General features: G+C 42.1%; 1 protein-coding gene across 4 annotated transcripts in view; it reads left to right on the top strand.

Annotated features, from left to right (window-relative positions):
- Nucleotides 1-22417, top strand: part of adcy7 (adenylate cyclase 7) — a 186401-nt gene that overhangs the window by 79978 nt on the left and 84006 nt on the right. The window contains exon 1 of one of the 4 annotated variants that reach the window (XM_043706952.1): nucleotides 14742-14757. The exons of 2 other annotated variants lie outside the window; for them this stretch is intronic. The gene's annotated coding sequence lies outside the window, so the exon portion shown is untranslated. Of the gene's footprint in view, nucleotides 1-14741; nucleotides 14758-16383; nucleotides 16448-22417 lie in introns of those variants that run through there. One more of the 4 variants, XM_043706950.1, reaches the window with a different exon arrangement.

The following is a 22417-nucleotide window of genomic DNA, read 5'->3' on the forward strand; positions in this document are numbered from 1 at the left end:
TCAACTGTAAGCTTTTTAATAAAGTCATTTGGATTTTTTAATTGTTTCATGGATTGGAGTGTCACTGGCCTGATTAGTATTTTTTTCCCATTCTAATTTCCATTTGAGAAGATGATGGTGAGCCATCTTCTTGAATGACTGCAGCCGACATAGTATAGGTGCACCCCTGATAGTGTTAGGAGAGGGGCTTTGGGACTTTGACCTAGTGATGGAGAAGGAGCAGCTATGTAGTTCCAAATTAGAATGATGTGTCACTTTGAAGGGAACTTGTAGCTGTTGTTCAATGTGTTTTGTTCTTTGAGATGGTAAAAAGCTTGAATGACCTCAACACACATTGGTATGACACCATCCTTGCAGACCAAAGAAAATGGAGACTAAAGAGAACTGGTGATCCTGGTGTACAAATTCCTAAAGTATTGTGCAAGGGTGCAAAAATAACCAGAAAGGCCAAGGAAATGTTAGCCTTTGTAACTAGAGGCTACAATTACAGCTGAACAAAGCTCTGGTTAGATCACATCCTAGAATCCCTAAAGTGCAGAAAAAAGCTATTTGGCCCATCAAGTCTGCACTGACTTGAAGAGCATCCTGCTATGATCCAACATTCCCCATGTATCCCCCTAATCCTACATTTCCCTTGACCAATCTACCTAACCTGCCCATCTTCGAATTCTGGGAGGAAGCCCATGCAGACACTGGGAGCATGTGCAAACTCCACACACACATGGTTGCCGAGGGCTGGAGTTGAACCTGGGTCAAGGCAGCAGTGCTCACCACTGAGCCACCGTGGTGCCCTCTGGGAAGTATACACAGTTCTGCGAGCTAGATCTTAGGATATATTGAGCTTGGAAAGGGTGCAGGGCAGATTCACCAAGAAATTACTGGGACTGAAAGGGTTATATGATGAGCCAAAATTACATAATCTAGTGTCATGTTGTTTTTCAAGAAATTGATATGTTAGAATGAAAACTTTACTGGTGGGGAGAGGCCCAGATTAAAAACTGTTTAAAGTGAAGTAAGGAAAGTTTGTGGATTGAATTTAAGATCTTTGGTCCTCGGCAATCCAGAGATTAACAGTCAGAAAAATGTAAAGATATAAAGGATGAATGTTTTAAAATTAAGGGGCAGCTTAACAAGGATCATTGTAGGTCAATATGTAAAGAAATGATGGTAAATGGTAAGTGTGAGTTAGCACATGAGCAGTAGAGTTTTGAGTGATCTCAGTTTTACAGAGGGCAATATTTGTTTTCTCAGTCCTTTCATAAGTTGCGGACATCTCTGGCATGGTCAGCATTTGTCCTCCTTCCTTGACCTGGGACAAGGTGGAAGATCATCCAGGACTGCATTTGATCAACCAAGTGTAGTGGCAAGGATAAGGATTATTGAAGCAGAGCAGCTGAGATGAGGTGAAGTCAAATGAAATTGAATTCTCAGAACCAAACAATCTTAGTGATGGGGTGGATATGTGGTTGGAAACTTTTATGTAAAGGACAAATATGACACCAAAATTGCAAAAAGTCTGATTTAATTTCAGACAGTTGGTAAGGAGGGATATTGAGTCTGTGGCTGAAGAGCAGTGAGTGTCATGCATCCTGAAGACAATAGCTGCTGTCTTTTCAGTATTAAATTGGAGCAGCTTGCTGCTCATCCAGTACCTGAGACTGAACAGGTTGTTTGACAGGAAAAAGGTGCCACAGAAATGAGCAGATTCTCTATAATCCGTATGATTCAGTAACTCGTAACTTTTCCCTGTATAACATTTCCACTAGAGTGGATAGAGTTAAGATACAGAGCAGAATGATGGAACAGACTCTGGATTGAATGGCCTATTCCAGTTTACATGTTCCCATTAAGCTGTGAGCAACAAAGGCATGACAGTCACATGAATACTCCCAGTTTCTGGTGGATAAATGGTATTGAACCGTAAAGATTACGACTGCCTCACTCAGCTGGCCTGTTCTAGGTGTAATTAGAGTGATGGCAACAATACTCCGAGGGAAATTTGTTTCGTCTGGATTCTCATGGGAAAAACCATGGAGATCCACTATTATCTACAGTAAACATAGATAGTGTGTGTGTATGTATGCCTAAGTACATAAAGGCAAACTGGTGAAGACAAATCAAGCTTAACATGGTAACAAAGCTTGCCACAAATCACTGTTCAAATTCACATGATGAGTGACCACTCTGGGTACACCTGTTATTTCACTTTTATATTGTGTCATACACATTTAAGTAACTGGTAAATACTGTTGAGTATGAGACCTTAAGTGGTGAATATTCATGAGATTTTGGTCATTTTGCACCAAAGTATATGGGATTTCTTTTCTCTATACCTGAAGTGCTAACCTGTAGTGTTTCTTGAATGGCAATCAAACTGTAGGTTTCACAAGGTCGAGTGGGATGTGGGCATCTGAATAACATCCAGGTGTTTTACCACACTTCTCTCTGTTTTGATACTGCTCCGTATTTGATAGAGGCTGAATCATACCAGAGCAATTTGAGGAATGAATGTGCACAATGAAATTGATGTAATTGAGTAGGCAGATCAGCTCCTATCTGCATGAATGGCGGAACCAGCTGGAGGGTTAAATTTCCCACTTCTATATTCCTGTATCGATAGCAATTGGTAACATTTCAATGTATTGTTGTCTGTAAACCCAATTCTAACTAGCTATAATTTTGTAACCAGAAAAATAAATACATAAATACTGTCACTTAGTTGTTAATTAGAGTCTGTTTGGTGATAAATGTGACCAGCAAATTCATGGTCTGGACAAATCTTAACAATGTCAATAATAAAACCTATTATTGTATGGGACTGGACTAGCAAATGGAATGAAGTGAGTGCAAATCCCACCAGCAAAATATAAAAATTAGTTTTTAACTAATTTAAGGTTATGCATCAGAAATAAAATGACAGCTATTACTAAATTACATTATAATCCAAATGATTCATTAATATTATTTAGGGTTAGGATCTGTACCTGTACATGAGAGACTGGAGTTAATCTTTGGGCCTAGCAAGATATCCAGCTGAAATGCAATTACTGCAGGAATCCACCAGCAATGACTCAGAGTGAGCCACATCCCATGAGTATAATTTATATCCCATACATATAAAAGGAATGTAGTTGTTGAGAAGAGAATGTGTTTTATCAATTTGAAATCCACAATGAATCTCCATAAAATTTTCAACTGTGACTTTCCATGTCCCTTCCATCATATTGTTTCATAGAAAATGAAGAAAGATGGACAATTTATGTGAGGCATTCACTTTATTCCTAAAATGATGATACTGCTTTGGTGTTACCCATATGCGGTGTGTCTTGAAGACTACACTTTTGACGATAGTGGCTTTTACAGGATGAGTTAAAATACTGTCACAGGGAAGTTTTTGACTGGGCACATGCAGGTTTTTTTTATGGTGATCTTACTGCAGTCGCTGTCATTGTTCCTCTGAAACTGACTGCACCTTAAGTGTTTAGCGTGTGAAATCCAACACTGAAATCTTGATGCTATGCTCTACTATTTATTTATTGCTCCATCTCCAGCTGTCTTGTGGAACTGTCAAAGCTGGAAATTGGTGAAACCAGTCGGTCTGAGGAGCAATTTTCCCTTTTTTTTTATTATACATGGCCTATTTATTTAAGTATGTGAGCTGTTTGGTGTAGCCAGGCACAAGTAGTAACTTATAAACAACTTATCTTTGGCTTACTGGGAGTTTCTGCATCAGGAGGAATGCAGTTGAAAGGGAACATTGCTGGTGAGGTCTTCTGTTTTACTCTGATATTGCTGCAGGAACACAAAAAGTAGAATCTTTTGCTGTGAGTTATAACCCAGCTTTTAACAGCAACCTGAGGAATGGCTATTGCTGAACAAATTATCTGGCCCTGAAAAAAAATGATTTTACATTGTTGGGATGCTAAATGTCTTCAATATGAATAACAACCAGATGTTTTTAGACCAGAGTTTCAAAATATTATGAAACATATCTTTGTTTGTGACATTACAGAACTTTCTTTTCACCCTATTTTTTCTTTCAATCTGAATATATTGTTTAAATAGTGATTTGATTGTTGATGCTCTTTACTCCACGGTAGTCTGTGGATTGTTAAATGTGTTTGGGTGCTTGAACAATGCGGTGACATAGGGCAAACTCAAAAGTGACAGAAGAATTGCCTAAAACATGGCTATATCCTTGATGCAGACATCTTTAGAACTCTGTGTATCTTTCTAAAAGGTCAGCTCCAAACAGTTTTGTATTGCCGCTGACCGCATAATCCAGCCCATTATTGTGCCCTGGAGCAGGAGCAGTTTTAAGTCTTTTCTGGTGCGTAATCAGAACCATATAATGTTTTAATGGCTTGCATCAAAATATCAAACGTATGAATCTGTAGCATAGATATTTGATTAACTCTTTAAAATTGGTCGTGAGCTCAAATTTAATTGTGTATTATATCTTCCCAGCAAACCTGTTTTCTTTCCTCTTTGCATTATGAGAAGTCCAAAACTATGCAAGAATATTCCAGATGTAGGTTAACTACTGGTTTGTACTGAGTCATCATGACCTCTTTGCTTTTATATTCAATTCCACTGAATACAAATCCTAAAATGTAACGTGCTTCCTTAACCATTTTTTAAGAAATGTATCCACCTACATTAACATACTTATTTCCATATCTCGATCATTTTCACATAAAATTTGTCAGTGAAAACTATTATGAAATTACTTTTAATCTTTATGGTGCACCTTTAACAAACCTTTGACATTTGGATGCATACCATCTGGTCCTAGACATGCATATATTTTTAGCCACTCAGTTCTTATATAGCTGATTCATTCTTGGTACCTTTGTATGCTCTTCCACTTCCTCATCATGTGAGCCTTCGTTAACTTCCTCCCCTCTCTTCTGGTAAATGCTGATGCAAAGTACCACCTGCCATTTCCCATTCCACCATAATAATTTCCTCATCCTCATTTTTGAGTGATCCCATCCCTATCTTGATGTTTCTCCATTTTCCTAATGTGGTCATAAAACCCTTTGCCAGTCACATGGCTTTCTTCACTTATCTAAGTCTTTTTATATTTCTTTTAGATGAACCAGAGGTTGTAGACTGAAGGCTCACTACATGGTAAAACCCATAATTTAGGTTGAAACTTAAGACTCACTATGTAACTGCAAGTTCTTTGAGTATTTCTTCCCTTCAGTACTTCTCGTAACAATCTTTTTGCCATCGGTTTTAACTTTGTTGCATGCTTCCTCTTTAGGATTTATTCTTGGTTAATCTGACCATTCTTTCCTCTAGCTCTGTTCACAGGTGCAGTCTCTTTTTCTGTTTACTAGAATTTTCTTAGACTGCCATGCTAATCATATTTCTGTATTTGCCATTTTCTTTTGAACTTTCCCTTATGATTTTCAAGTTAAATTGTTTTGGACATCTGTATTTTGTTCTCTAGCTGATCAACTGTGTTTTTGAAGTTTTTCCTTCCTTGATTAAACATTAATTATTATATGATAACTAATTTTTCTCCTACCTTCAATGTGCTGACGCACTGTGGTTTGTTTCCTTGGACCAAGTCTATGTTGCATCCTTGTAAACCTTATAATGTATTTATGCAGAATACAGTGTTGAATACACTCCATAACAAACATAAATTGTTCTCCGAGCATTTTCTGAATTTATGCCCATCAGTCCATTAGGCTTGAACTATATGACACTGAACTGAGAATCTGACACCATAGTTCTCCATCATTCCCTCTTCCATCTTTTTCAACATAGCCTACCTTAGCCTTATCACAACCCCTTTGCTGGTGAAGCACTTATTGCTGCCTTTAACAACTCCAGTCTCAACTGTGCTAGTATCCTCCTGGCCACCTGGGTATTCTCCTTGCATTGTAAACTTTAAAACCTTGATTGGTATCCCACATTAAATGTCTCAAACTCATCTTTCCAGTCATTGCTGACTTATACTGTCTCTTAGCACCTTAATCCTCAAAGAATCATCGAATACCACAGGATTTATGAAGCCCATTTGGTTGGTCAAGACTTTACTAGCTTTTTGCAGAAAGGGATCCAATTAGTCCTATTCTTGATTCTTTCCTGCTACCCTGCATTTTTTCTCTTTAATTTTTTAGCCCAATTCCCTTTCTGAAGGCTACTATTGAATTTGTATCTGTCACTCTGTCTGGCAGTGTGTTCCAAATCATAACTTCTCTTTAACTGGAAAAAGCTTCTCTTGATGTTGCATCTGGTTCTTCTGTCAGTCATTTTCGGCATCTGCTTTTGGAAATGAGTTCTCTTTATTTACTATCTAAACTCTTTTTATGGTTTTAATCTTCTCAAAAAATCTTTTTCTCTGCTTAAGGGAAAACAATTCCAGCTCCTCCAGTCTATCCATAAAACTGCAATCCCTTATTGTTGGAATGGTTCTAGTATATCTGTACCAAGGTTTAAAAAAAATATCCTTTTGAAAGCATGGTGTTCAGAATTGGAGACTATGGCTGACCTGGTGTTTTTCATGAGTGTAGCAAAACTTTCCTGAAATTTGTTCTTTTTGTTCCTACTTTATAAACCTCAGGATCTTACAGGCTTTATTAGCTGCCCCCTTTAAATTCTTCCACTTCTCTTTAAATCTAGGACATCAAGCGATATTTTAAAGTTCACCACAGTTGAAAGATAGACATCAACTTGTTTTCAATTCTTTGTTTAAATATATAAATATGTTTGGGGGATGTGATGTCCTAGTGGTATTATTGCTGGATTGTTAATCTAGAGACCCAGCTCATGTTCTGCGAATGCAGGTTCAAATCCTGCCACAGCAGATAGTGCAATTTTAATTCGATAGAAATCTGGAATGATGACCATGAATCTATTGTGCATTGTTAGAAACTCATCTAGTTCACTAATGTCTTCGGGGGAAGGAACTACCAGCTTTACCTGGTCTGGTCTCCACATGACTCCAGACCTCTTGCAATGTGATTGGCTCTTAACTGTCCCTGGGCAATTAGAGATCAGTAATAAATGCTGGCCTGGCCAGCGACATCTATATCCATGAATGAATTTTAAAAAAACTGGACCCAATCATATCGGGCTACAATATATAGGGCTATGGCGAGATGCATGGCAGCATTGAGAAATCAGATGCGTCACGCTGTAAAGATAATTCTTCCTGATAGTTAATGCTTCTCACAATCATGAAGTCTCACTGGGCAGCTGCAAGTTTAAGGGTCTCGTCGATGACTCAATTATCTCATTAATATTTCGGTTGCAATCTTACCAAACACTCCCAACAAACTAGATATTGTGTAAAGTTGACATGGAAACCAGAGATGGGTGCTTGGTGGGTTGGAGTTGTTGCATGCTCCAAGTAACCTCCATATTGGAGACCAGGCACTAACATCTTGGGACATGGTCCATGAGTACCAGGCATGTGTACCCAAATCTACAGACGTTGGCATCCATTGTGTGCTAACCTTGAAGACTCCTCACGATGCCTTCTTGATAAGTTCCTTGGTGACTTGGGGGGACATCATTTAGATGTGTAAAATTATGCAGAGCCCAGACTAGTCTAGAGGATGTTTTCCCCATTGATGGAGGGAAGCAATGACCAGGGCGGGGGGCATAGGTTGAAGGGAAGGGGCAGGAGGTTTAGAAGCACGTGAGGAAAAATGTTTTCACCAGGAGTGATGGACATGTGCTTGTAAGAGAGGTAGAAACAGAAAGCGTTGTAACATTTTTGTTGTATTTAGATCTGCACTTATGCTAAGGCATACAAACCTGTGGGACCAGTGCTGGAAAATTAGGTTAGAATAGTTAGATGCTTGCTTTTGACTGAATGGACCAAAGGGTCTTTTTCTGCACCTCAGACTTCTGAATGATCCACTGAGTGCGTTTCCGCACTTCTTGTATGCTGTGAACCTTGGGGACCCTCAAATCTGTTTTTCTCTCTCCACACTTAATGAGTTTTTCCAGACTTCACTATTTTTATTTAAGGTATTGTTTGTGCTTTAGTTGTACAAAAGGCACATAATTCACTTCAGTTCTTTCATATATGTTTGAAGTTTGCATTCTTTCTTAAAAGCACTAAAACACTGTAGATAGTATAAGAGAGGAGGGTAGAATCTTGATGCATGCCACAACAATTTTAAAAAAGTATGCCTGTCAATACATTTTAGCCCAATTATTGATGTGTCCTGCTTTGTTTATGTTTATGGTTATGTTTAAGCACAAAAGCTAAAGTCAAATCACATTTATTCACTTTGTAAATCAAAACCTTTTTTATGTTTTAAAAATAAGTTTTGCATTTCTATCCAAACAGAAACCTAAAATACATTGATTTCTTCAAGTAACTTCCTTTTTTATGAGCCTATTTAATACTCATTTGGTCTTCCAGTGAATGCATCAGACATTTCTTCTCATTCCTGCTTCACTAAAATTATATTTTGAGTTTACTTGCTGGAACTTGCAAGGTTTAAATGTAATAGCATTTTTTAATATGGATCTGAAAGGGTTAATACTGAACAATGCTATAAGCACCACCCACTATGATAGTATCATATGAACCTGCGGGCAGAGCAGTTTAAGATCTCTAAAGAGGGAGATCTAACATTGGACCCTCCTCAAAGTGTCAGTAACAACGTGGATCATATCAACGTAACCTGTAACTAGTTGCTGACATGCAATAAACTATATATACTTAACTAAAAGGCATTCTTTTGGTTAGATTAGGAAGCCGTTTTATTCATGTAGACTCTAGTTTTCTATGTATAAACTGTCTGGCAGAAACCATCATCCTGAGCACCAGTGTGTACAGCATAGTGGACTGACATATTCATATACCATTTCCCTGCTTTTATAGAGTCATAGAGATGTACAGCATAGAAACAGACCCTTCGGTCCAACCTGTCCATGCTGACCAGATATCCCAACCCAATCTAGTCCCACCTTCCAGCACCGGCCCATATCCCTCCAAACCCTTCCTATTCATATACCCATCCAAATGCCTTTTAAATGTTGCAATTGTACCAGCCTCCACCACATTCTCTGGCAGCTCATTCCATACACGTACCACCCTCTGCGTGAAAAAGTTGCCCCTTTGGTCTCTTTTACATCTTTCTCCTCTCACCCTAAACCTATGCCCTGTAGCTCTGGACTCTCTGACCCCATTTACTTCCTGCCTTTTTTTTTGGCTCGACTTGCATTAACATTGCATTAGAAAATTTCTGCCATTGCACAATTGGCTACAGTCTAAATCATTATTTAAACTATTTCCCTTGATTTGAATGAAAGAATAAGGAAAATGGGCTCAGTCAGACCAGGTGCTGTTTTAAGGCTTGAACTAACTGTAATCGCATGAACAGTAACCTAAGTTATAATTTCAGCATCCTTTTTAATTGCACTTTTTTTTCACATATTTCCTAACTGGAGATTTTACATGAACACCATTTTTGAGAAATGTGGCCTGTACACTAATTAATTACAACATAATTATAGCATTAGCTAAAGTTGGGAGAGTAAATATAATTCCTGATTGCATTGATTTTTGTAATAGAGTTTCTATTCATTTCCTCTTCTCGAGGAACTTGCATTTCATGGCTGCATAGTCCTGTATCAATGCAATTAGCTGCGTCTGTTATCTGGAAAATGTAGTTATTTAACCTGGCAATTATTCAGAGTGCTATTTCTTAACAGCGTTTCCTATTGTGTTATTTGTTGCTGAACGTTCTTTCCAGTTTTCAAAATTGGATCAATTTTTATGATGACAATTCATGAAGATGACTGATTTGAATGCATCTTGAAAGACTGGTAAAGATCTTGGGTGGAATCTCATAGGAGCGTGAACGATGTGGGCTATTGCAGGAAATGTAGTAGAATGTGCGAACTGTCCAGTGAGGCCTGTCTTGACATTGGGAACAATTTGCTACAACTGGTTAAAAGATCTCTTAACTACGTTTTGGGCATTGAAGCGTGATTCTCACTAGGCAGCAGTGAGTGCCGTCATGAGGGGGATTATTGCTTGTTAACAACTTAATTAATTACAGATTTAGCCTCATTCATTTGCAGCTTTCTATGATACCATTACTATTCACAGTGAGTAAACTCGATGCTGAGAATTCTCAACATGGAATTCTCAACATGGAACTACTTCAGCTCCCCACTTGCTCCAAGGACCTGCGCGTTGAACACTCGGTAACAACAGCTTGGGGTATGCTCAATGGGCACAAACCACACACACCTTGTATCCATAGACATTGGCATTGGCATTTGACATGTGACAGCCTCTAAGTGCCTTCACAGCACATTGCTGATCCAGTTACTGTACACCTCCCCACTTCAGTGCTGTATTAGTAACTATCATTGTCCTTGCTTCAGTGAGGACAGCATGTGCTCAGGGACTTGCATTCAGTTCATGACTGGACCAGGTTGCATCTCTGGGCTCTTTGCTTGTTCTCTTAGTGCTTACTCACTTTGAGCTTAGATGAAGCATCATTGAACATCCTTGCCTTTTCTTTTTGTGCTTTACCCCTCAGCCAGAGATACCAGGCTCTGAATACTGCCGTGCCACACACAGCTATGAGTGTTGTCATGGTCATCAGTCATTCTCGCTCAAGGGACATAGCCTTTAGCCAGGGCCCTTTCACACAGTATGTCAAGAGAGATCTCTGAAAACCAGTCCAGGGGCTTGGGTATGGTCTGCCAGCTACTTGGGCCAGTCAGGGTCAGCATCCTCTCCTCATAAGGGTTGTGACATTGAATGTGAAGCAGCCCACCATCTGGTTTGACTCTTTTTGCCCAACTGGGGGTGTTTTCCTTTTGGAATGAGAGAGAGGCATGTCTTATGGGGTGACACAGCTTTTACTTTGCTATACGTGGGTCATAGAAGAGGACCTCTAGACCCTGAAGTCTGCACCAATCTGTCTCCACCAAACCTGCTTCCTCTCACTTGGCCCATAGCCTCGAATGTTATGACATTCCAAATGCTTATCAATGTACTTTCTAAAGGTTATGAGATTTCCTTCCTCAACTGTCCTCTCAAGTAGAGCATTACTGGTAACCTCTGAATGAAAAATTGTTTTCCTCAACAGGTTTCCTCCTGAGTAAACCTCCTCCCCTAAAAGACATCTGGATGCGTACAGGAATAGGGAAGGTTTGGAGGGATATGGGCCAAACACAGGCAGGTGGGAGAAGTTTGGTTTGGGAACATGGTTGGCATGTACTGTTTGGATCGAAAGGTCTGTTTCCATGCTGTAACTCTATGACTCCATGAACAACTGCTTTCTAGGTTTGTTCAATATATCATTTTAATTGCATGACACTGATCTTTTGCCATAAATTCTGGTCTTATGATCATGCTAGTTACCTGACGAAGAAGCAACGCTCTGAAAGCTAGTACTTTCAAATAAACCTGTTGGACTATCTCCTTATGTTGTGTGATTTTTAACATTGTCCACTCCAGTCCAACACCAGCAACTCCATATCATAACCGCTTTAAATTCACCCTGCCCATGCCCCTCATAATCTTATCTCTTTCAGGATCCCTTCCAGCCTTCTCTGCTCTAAAGAAAATAACCTGAGCCTATCCAGCCTCACTTCTTCATTAAAATGCTCCATCCCAGGCAATCCTGGTGAATCCTTTTTGCTGCCCTTTCTGTATAGCCCATCCTCCTTAAAGTACAGTGACCAGCACTGCACACTCCACGATCTAACCAAAGCTTTGTACATGCCCAACATAACCTCACTGCTATTATAATCTATGTCCATGGCTGATAAGGACAAGTCAAGATTAGAGTTGTGCTGGAAAAGCACAGCAGGCCAGACAGCATCCTAGGGGTAGGAAAATCGACGTTTCGGGCAGGAGCCCTTCATTAGGATCCCTGATGAAAGGCTCCTGCTTGAAACGTCGATTTTCCTGCTCCTCAGATGCTGCCTGACCTGCTGTGCTTTTCCAGGAGCATTCTAAGCTTGACTCTGATCTCCAGCATCTGCAGTCCTCACTTTCGCCTAGTTGATAAGGGCAAGTGTCTTGTATGGCTTCTCAACCATCCTGATTACCGGTTTAACCGATTAACCACATCTGTAATCTAGAAAACTTTCTCGAGTCCACCCATTTATAGAGTACTCCCTTGTCTTGTTACTTCTTCCAAAGTGTATCACCTCCGGTTTATCAGGGTTAGGTTCCATCTGCCATTGATCGGTGACCTCTACGACAGTGTATCGTTATTGGTTTCAGGAGTGGGTTATGTGGTGAACAGTGTGAAAGAAGGTGTTGCAAGTAATAGTGAGAGTGACAGAGCATGAGCCCAGGTGTGAGGTTGGTAAAATAGCAGAAAGAGCATTAGTGAGAGGTATCGGAAAGCAGATGGTGGCACTTAGTTTGGCAGATTGGGCGAGGTAATTAACTTTTATCCTATATTAGGCAAAAGTGAGGACTGCAGATGCTGGAAATCAGAGTCTAGATTAGAGTGGTGCTGGAAAAGCACAGCAGGTCGGCAGCATCTGAGGAGCAGGAAAATTGACATTTCGGGCAAAAGCCCTTCATTAGGAATGAGGCAGGGAGCCTCTGGGTTGGAGAGATAAATGGGAAGTGGGTGGGCCTGGGGAGAAGTAGCCAAGAGTGCAATAGGTGGATGGAGGTGGGGATGAAGATGGTAGATCGGATAGAAGGGTGGAGCGGATAAGTGGGAAGGAAGATTGGATGGCAGGTAGGACAGGTCATGAGGATGGTGCTGAGCTGGAAGGTTGGAACTGGGGTGAGATGGGGGGAGGGGAAATGAGGAAACTGGTGAAGTCCACATTGATGCCCTGGGGTTGAAATGTTCCGAGGCCGAAGATGAGGTGTTCTTCCTACAGGCATCTGGTGGTGACGGAGTGGCGATGGAGGAGGCCCAGGACCTTCATCCCCTCGGCAGAGTGGGAGGGGAAGTTGAAATGTTCGGCCATGGGGCAGTAGGGTTGATTGGTGCGGGTGTCCCGGAGATGTTCCCTAAAGTGCTCTGCTAGGAGGCGTCCAGTCTCCCCAGTGTAAAGGAGGCTGCATCGGGAGCACCGGATACAATAAATGACATTGGTGGATGTGCAGGTGAAACTTTGGATGTGGAAGTCTCCTTTGGGGCCTTAGATGGAGGTGAGGGGGGAGGAGTGGGCGCAGATTTTGCAATTCCTGTGTGGCAGGGGAAGGTGCCAGGATGGGAGGGTGAGTTGTTGGGGAGCGTGGACCTGACCAGGTAGTCACGGAGGGAACGGTCTTTGCAGAAAGTGGAAAGGGGTAGGGAGGGAAATATGTCCCTGGTGGTGGGGTCCGTTTGGAGGTGGCGGAAATGTTGGTGGACTTTGCGGTTTATGCGGATGTTGATAGGGTAGAAGGTGAGGACCGGAGGGTGGGGGGCGGGGGGTCTGACCTTGTTGCAGTTGGAGGGGTGGGGTTTGAGGGCAGAGGTGCGGGACATGGATGAGATGTGTTGGAGGGCATCTTGGGAATATGGGATGGCATTTTTGCAGGGGATAGGGTGGGAAGAGGTGTAATCCAGGTAGCTGTGGGAGTTGGTGGGTTTGTAAAAAATGTCAGTGTTAAGTCGGTAGTCATTGATGGAGATGGATATGTCCAGGAAGGGGAGGGAGGTGTCAGAGATGGTCCATGTGAGTTTAAGGTCGGGGTGAAATGTGTTGGTGAAGTTGATGGACTGCTCAACCTCCTTGTGGGAGCACGAAGTGGCTCCGATGCTGTCGTCAATGTAGTGGAGGAAGAGGTGGGGAGTGGTGCCGGTGTAACTACGGAAGATAGACTGTTCTACGTAGCCAACAAAGAGACAGGTACAGCTGGGGCCCATGCAGGTGCCCATGGCTACCCCTTCATCCTGTATTGCTGGACATTCCACCAGACAGCTGAGACTGCACTCTTGTGGATGGTAACCTCAGACCAGGCTGCCATGTACTCATGTCATGTCTTTCTTTGCTGGTCCTGGATGAGAAGGGTGTTCTGCCTCTTTGATCTAATCAGAAGGGCCTCCAGTTCCCTGCCTGCAGAGTGAGATGCCAGTGTTCCCTTGTCTACCATGTCTAGGGTAAATGCCACTGGATGTGGACAGCAGCTCTGATGGACAGCCCTTTGTCTGGATGCACAGTAGCTTTTTAAAGATGGTGTCGATGGCTGGGATGCTGGTCAGTTCTAGTATATCCTGGCAGTGATGGGTTTCTCTGGTTATGGTGATTGTGGATTAGGGCTAGAAGCAGACTATAGGGCAGGGCTATATAGGTATAGGCTAAGTAGTTAATGAGGAGAAAATGAGGACTGCAGATGCTGGAGATCAGAGTCGAGCATGTGTTGCTGGGAAAGCACAGCAGATCAGGCAGCATCCAAGGAGCAGGCGAATCAACATTGCAGGCATAAGCAGGATTCTGATGCCCGAAACATTGATTCTCCTGCTCCTCAGATGTTGCCCAACCTGCTGTGCTTTCCCAGCAACACAAGCTTGACTAAGTTGTTAATGAGGCAGGTTTAGCAAGAGCATCAAGAAAGCTTTCTGGACCTCCGAGAGATACCATCCATAGTACTTGATAAAACGGACACAGGCAAAGAAGATACTTATAAGTTCAGCCTAATTTTAAATATTGATCTTTAGTGTAGGTGGCATGGTGGCTCAGTGGTTAGCACTGCTGCCTCACAGCACCAGAATCCCAGGTTCGATTCCTGGGATCCTCGAGCAACTCTGTGTGGAGTTTGCACATTCTCCCTGTGTCTGCGTGGGTTTGCTCCGGGTGCTCTGGTGTCCTCCCACAGTCCAAAGATGTGCAGGTCAGGTGAATTGGCCATGCTAAATTGCCCATAGTGCTAGGTGCATTAGTTAGAGGGAAATGGATCTGGGTGGGTTACTCTTCGGAGGGTCGGTGTAGACGTGTTGGGCCTAAGGGCCTGTTTCCACACTGTAAGGAATCTAATCTAAACTAATAAATGCAATTGAAATTTCATATTCATTATGCACCTTCTTGAGAAAAGCTCACTTGTAGATGCACAGATATGAACAATTGTAGAGTCAGGTATATCCAGCTAACCTTTGGTAAAATCTTTGTTGTTATTCAAAGAAGAATATGGGGCTTGCTCTCTCTGCTAACAGTTAACCTTCTCCCAAAATCATTAAAACCTATTATCAGGTCAAAAAATCTCATTCTGAGGCCATGCTCTGAGCAAATTGGTTGCCAAGATTCCTACAATATAAAATGACTACACTTCAGATGTACTGCATTGAATTAAATGATGTGGGGCATCTTGTGGTCAAATAAAAACACAATTAAATGTAAGCCTATTATCCTTTGGTTTCTTTTCTAATTTTTTTTCTGCAGTCATTTTCATAGCACTTGCTGTGAATATGTAACCTAATTTGGTAGCCTCTCATGATGTTTCATCCCAAAATGCAGATTGTTGTTAGTCTGAATCCATAAATACTCACTCTTCCTCAAGTAACAACTCACACTTGTAGTTCATTACTGATGAATTGAAAAAGAACTGGTAATTCAAAATATAATTGGAGAATAGAAAATACTGGATGGTCAGTTAATCCCTCACCAGAAAAAAACAAGGGACCGTGGAGGGTGAATGACATAGGAACTGGGATAGACAAGAAACACTTTAATCGCAGAGAGGCAGGTAATGAGCAGGATAGTCTCCAAACTGATTATAGAGTTAAGTAGAGATCTTTTGGACGATATAATATCTGGTGGTATTTAGTGAGGCAATGAAAGGATATTCAAAGAGCAGAAGCACTTGTTGCAGTTCAGATGGTGAAAGTTGGGGGAAACATTCACAGATGAATGGCAAGAAGATGCAAAACAAAGCCAAGATTGCAGGTGATTTAAAACAGCGTTGTCTGGTAGGAATTCCTGACTGACCACAAATAATGGCCATAGCAACACAGCTTTTGCCACCTCAGCTTCTAGGACAAGGCATTTTGTATGTACGCGCGTAATACTAATAAATGCGTCACCTACATACTGAACAGACATCTAAATTCAGCCTTCAAAGAAATGAAACCCTCACAAGAATCAAAACCACTTTCACTCTCTTTGTCCTTCACCAACAAAGGCACGTAGAGATGAAAGTGCACATGCAGATACCTTGCAACTAAATATTTGGATCACATGTCTCAGCTGTTTATTTTTATTTCATATTCAGAAATGAAATTGGCTCCATGTGGTTGGTGATTAGTGTATTGGATAGTATTATTTTAAATTGAGACCAGGGAATGCTGGTCACGTGCTGGTTCATTAAGGAGTTAATACCAAGTGAACATGCTGGGAGTGGAACCCTGCCACAAGTTGTTTTTCATTGAAGGGTGCACGCAGGAAGTTCTGGCCTGTTGCACATTTCCTGGACACGCTCCTGCGCACCCAAGTTTAAAATGTAAATGGGACGTAATTAAGGTCTGAAGTTATCGAAGTCAAAAGTTCTGAAGTAAGTTTTTTTATGAACATATTCGTTGAATCTGACATTTAATATACGCAAGCATTGTTCTTAATGACAAATGGAATAGGAAGTTAATCATGTTAATTGCAAGAGGAAAACTCTGGGCAATGTCTTGAAGAATAATCAGAACAAATTTGCTGTATATTAACATGGCATAGGGTTAAATGGCTTTCTTATTTACTCTGACTTGTTTACTTTGTTTTATTGTTTGAAAATTAAATGCAATTTTGCTTTTCAGTGCTTAAATACTATGCTGTGCTTTTAACCTATCTCCCCTGATTTGACTTCATAATACAGGATAGTTATTTTAAAATTGAAAGCACAAATTGTATTTTCCAAACTAGAACAAAGACTGTCTTTTGAACTATCAGACTTTGCTAACTTTTCAGATTGTATTTCTTACTTGTTCCAGTCTGACCACAAATTAGGGGAGGTGATGGCCTATAAGACATAGGAGCAGAAATTAGGCCATTAAGTCCATCGATTTTGCTCTGCCATTCAATCACGATTGATACGTTTCTCAACCCCTTTCTCCCGCTTTCTCCCCATGACCCTTGATACTCAAAAACCTATCCATCTCAATCTTAAATATATTCAATGACCTGGCCTCCACAGCCTTCTGTGGCAATGAATTCCATTGATTCACCACTGCCTGGCTGAAAAAGTTTCTCCTTATCTTCGTTCTAAAAGGTCTTCCCTTTACTTAAAGGTTGTGCCCTCGGATCCTAGTCTCTCCTATCAATGGAAACATCTTCCCAGCATCCACTCTGTCCAGGCCATTCAGTATTCTGTATGGTTCAATTAGATCCCCCCTCATTCTTCAAAACTCCGTCGAGTATAAACCCAGAGCCCTCAAACATTCCTCGTATGTTAGGTCATGTGGTATTATCATTAGATAATTAATCCAGAAACTCAGCTAACATTCTGGGATCTGGGTTTGAAACCCACTGTGGTAGATGGTGGAATTTGAATTCAATTTTAAAAAGTCCAGAATTAAACCATGAAACCATTGCTGGTTGTCGGAAAATCCCATTGGGATGGAAATCTGCCATCATCACCTGGTCTAGCCTAAGTGTGACTCCAGATCCACAGCAATGTGGTTCACTCTCTGAATTGCTCTATGCAAGCCATTCAGTTGGATCAACCACTGCAAAGTTTCAAAGAAATGAAACCAGACAGATCACCTGTCATTGACCTGGTCACTAGAAAAGATAATGGCAGAAAAGATAATGTCCACCATTTGGGAGAGCAACAGCTTGACCTAGCCATACTCTCTGAATCAGACCTTACAGGCAGTGTCCCACACACCATCAATATCCTTGGATATGTCCTATGCTACCGGCAAGACAGACCTATTAGAGATAGCAACACAGTCACATTCAATTGGGAGGGAGTTATCCTAGAAGTCCTCAACACTGACTCCAGACCTCAAACTCTTATGACTTCAGGAAACTGCCTCCTGATTACCATGTACCGTCCTCTGCTGATGAATTGATATTCCTCCATGTTGAACAACATTGGAGGAAGCACTGAAGGTGGCGAGGGTGCAGAATGTACTCTGGATAGGGGACTTCAAAGTCCATCACCAAGAGTTGCTCAGCAGCTGCACTACTGATCAAGCTGGTCAGGCTGTAAAGGAAATAGCTGCTGGGTCTGTAGCAGGTAGTGAGGAAACAAACAAGAGGGAAAACATGCATGACCTCATCCATACCAACCTGCCAGCTGCAGATGCATCTGTCCATGACCATATTGGTAAGGGGGACCACCACACAGTACTTGTGGAGATGAAGTCCAACCTTCACATTGAGAATAACCTCTATCGTGTTGTGCTCAGTGGAATAGACTTCAAACTAATAACTCCAAACTGGGCATCCATGAGACACCATGGGACATCAACAGCAGCAGAATTGTACTCCACAACCTGCAACCTCATGGCTCAGCATATCCCTCATTCAACCATTGCCATCAAGCCAGGGGATCAACCTTAGTTCATTGGAGAGTGCTGGAGCACATGTCAGGAGCAGCACCAAGCATACTTGAAAATGAGGTGTCCACCTGATGAAGCTACCAGACAGGACTACTTGCATTCCAAACAAGTGATCAAGCTAAGTGATCTCATAACCAACAGATCTGATCTAAGCTCTGCAATCTTGCCACATCCTGTTGTCAATGGTGGTGGAATGTTAACTCACTGGAGGAGGAGGAGGAGGAGGAGGCTCCACAAATATCCCCAATGAAGGAAGAGTGCAGCACATCCGTGCAAATGAAAAGATTGAAGCTTTGGCAGCAATCTTCAGCCAGAAGTGCTGAGTGGATGATCCATCTTGGCTGCCTCTAGTGGTCTTCAGACCATTCGATTCACTCCATGTGATATCAAGAAATGGTTGGAGGCACTGGATGCTGAAACGGCTATGTGCCCTGACAACTTAGCCAGCAATAGTACTGAAGGCTTGTGCTCTCAAACTTGCTGCTCCCCTTGCCAAGCTGTCCCAGTAATTTAAGTAAGTTAGCTATTCCAGTAGTCTACCAGACAATGTGGAAAATTGTCCTGTAAATAAAAAGAGAACAAATCCAATTCAGCCAATTAGTATCCCATCAGTCTACTCTCGATCATCAGTAGGTGTGGCAGGTGTCATCAACTGTGCTATCAAGCAGCACCTGCTCAGCAATAACCCACACAATGATGCCCAGTTTTGCTTCTGCCAGGGTCATCTCGCTCCTGACCTCATTACATCCTTAGTTCAAACATGGACAAAAGAGCTGAATTCCAGAGGTGAGGTGAGAGTGACAGCCCTTGATATCAAGGTTTCATCTGACCAAATGTGGCATCAAGAAACCCTAGCAAAATCAATAGGTATTGAGGGGCTAACTCTTTGGTTGAAGTCTTATCTGGCAGGTAGGAAGATGGTCATGGTTGTTGGAGGTCAGTCATCTCAACCCAAGACATCTCTGCAGGAGTTCCTCAGAGAAATGACCTAGGCCCAACCATCCTCAGCTGCTTCATCAGTGGCCTTTTCTCCATCATAACGTTAGAAGTTAAAAATCACACAACACCAGGTTATAGTCCAACAGGTTTAATTGGAAGCACACTAGCTTTTGGAGCGACGCTCCTTCATCAGGACAATCACCTGATGAAGGAGGGTCGCTCCGAAAGCTAGTGTGCTTCCAATTAAACCTGTTGGACTATAACCTGGTGTTGTGTGATTTTTAACTTTGTACACCCCAGTCCAACACCGACATCTCCGAATCAAGGTTAGACGTGGTATGTTCACTGATGATTGCACAATGTTCAGCACCGTTCACAACTCCTCAGATACTGAAGCAGTCCATGTTCAAATGCAATATGATCTGGACAATATCCAGGCTTGGGCTGGCAAGTGGCAAATAACATTCGTGCCACACAAATTCTAGGCAATGACCATCACCAACAAAAGGCAATCTAAACCCTGCTCCTTGACATTCAATGGTGTTACTATCACTGCAACCCCACTATCAACATCTGAGGATTACCATTGATCGCAAACTCAACTGGAATCAAACACTGGCTACGCGAGCAGGTCAGAGGTCAGGAATACTTCAGTGAGTTACTCACCTGACTCCCCAAAGGCTGTCCGTCATCTACTCGACAAAAGTCAGGAGCATGATGGAATACTCCCCACTTGGCTGGATGGTGCAGCTTCAACAGCACAAGAAGCTTGACACCATCCAGGAGAAACCAGCCCACTTGATTGGCACCGCATCCACAAATGTCTGCTCCCTCCACCAACACTCAGCAGCCACTGTGTGTACTGTCTGTAAGATGCACTGCACAAATTCAAAGATTTTCAGACAGCTCCTTTGAAACCTGTGACCACTTCCATCTAAAAGGACAAGTGCAGCGTATAAATGGGAATACCACTACCTGAATACCTGCGTAGTGTATTCATTTAGAACCCTACCTACATCCCCTTTAAATGTCTGTCATTGCTTTTCTAGGCAAAGGTGAGAACTGCAGATGCTGGAAATCAGAGTCTGGATTAGAATGGTGCTGGAAAAGCACAGCAGGTCAAGCAGCATCCGAGGAGCAGGGAAATCGACGTTTCGGGCAAAAGCCTGCTTCAGGACTGAAGGCAGGGAGTCTTCACCTGCTGTGCTTTTCCAGCACCACTCTAATCCTGTCATTGCTTTTCTGTTGACCCATTCCTGAACATAAATTGGTAACTCACTTTCACAAGCTCTATTTAATCCCTTCATCATGGTCCTTATTTGTGTATAATATACTCGTCTTGGATTCATTCTTCGTTTCTTTAAACTGTATGTAAAATGCAGCTTCCATTCCAGGGCATACTAGCCAATAGAATGGTGTTTATAAATTGGTCAGACAAGATGAGTATCAGCGTTTAAATCCATAGTGCATACATAAACATCAGGTCTGTAGCCCCTAACTACAACTTGCATATGAATGTATAATTTACCCCAGCATTTGACTCCTTGGAGGGGCGGGCAGTTGGCTAGTTGGCTCATTTGGCTGGATGGCGTATTGTGGATCAGATTGTTGTCAACATCAAGGGTTTGACCTGGAACTGTTCCATTCCATCCCATCAATGTGCATCTCGTCTGTGAGCACCACACTTAAGTCACTCACAGGCATCACAGCCTGTGCAACTGCAAGCAAAGGTCTTGATTGACATGGGATGTCCACTAAAAATGTAGCCTGTGGCACATGTCTGAATGCGCAAAGTCCACCAGAGAGAGGTATAGTGTGCCAGCTCTCTGGTTCCATAAGGTGCTTATTGAGCAGACCATGTTCAAGTTGTAGTTCTTCTGCTTGCACCACTCAGGCCAAATGCAGCAGCATACGTTTCACTGGGTGTTGGCTTCACACAGCAGAGGAGGAGTGGTTGTCTCATGAATCAGTTTCTTTTGCAGGGACTCGGGGAGGTTTTCTGTTGCCTCAAAGGGCACCTAATCCCCTTATCCTAGATAATGGGATCTCTCTCGTAGTGATCCACATTTACACCCTTTTGTTGATTTTATAATTTTTCCTGATTTGGCACACAATCATACCACCAGATCTCCAGTTACATCTGTTGCTGATGCTAACAACATGAGCCCTTGGCTGGCTGACCCCTCTCCTTGCACTGAGACATTGCTCAATGCCCTCTGGGGAGCCCCCCAGCTTTTCAATGTGAAGCAGGTTAGTTGACCCTTTTATTGCGTTGGACCCAGTGTGACTGCTGTGGACCCATGCATGGCTGCTATGGACTCCATGGCTGCTAGACTTCCCTGCAGCCTCTTCAGTCAGCCTGGAGAGTCTCCTAGTGTTTTTGGAGGGAGATCCAGGGAAGTATCTGTGCACTGTGGGCTTTGCAGCAGAGTCTGCAATGCATTACCTGGACCTCTGAACCGGTCAGCTGATGCCAGACACCCTCTGATTTTTTTTTTCCCCCTCTCATACCTGCCAATTAATGATCAGGTTCCACATCTCTACACAGCAAATTGCTGCACAATGTTGTGTGTCTAGCCTGTCCTGAAATGGGCAGCATTTCCTTCTACTACTTGTCCACCAGTAGCTCCAGCCTCTTGTGCATAAAAGTCCACCCTATGTTTCTGCGGCATTATCTTTGGAAACTCAAACTGCTGCATTGAAGTTAGCCTCCTTGCTCCTCAGGTGAAATATGTTTCAGAGAGGAATATAATCTGACTTTCTTTGAAGTGCACAGAAACAAAAGGCAATAAATGAACACAGTTCGCAATCAATTTTTAGATCTAATAACCATTCTTCCATATTGAATGATTAGTCCACTCTAAACAATGATGTTTTTGGTTGTATGTACTGGTCCTAGGATAATTAGCTATTTGACACTTGAAAGAACCATAGAAACTTGTGTCTTCTGAAGTAGTTTGTCGACACATACATTACCTAAGCAAGGCCAAACTTTATTACTATTGCCAAAGGTCAGTAACAATAGCAGGGTG

This window comes from Chiloscyllium plagiosum, chromosome 17 (assembly GCF_004010195.1).
Source record: "Chiloscyllium plagiosum isolate BGI_BamShark_2017 chromosome 17, ASM401019v2, whole genome shotgun sequence".
Classification (NCBI taxonomy): domain Eukaryota; kingdom Metazoa; phylum Chordata; class Chondrichthyes; order Orectolobiformes; family Hemiscylliidae; genus Chiloscyllium; species Chiloscyllium plagiosum.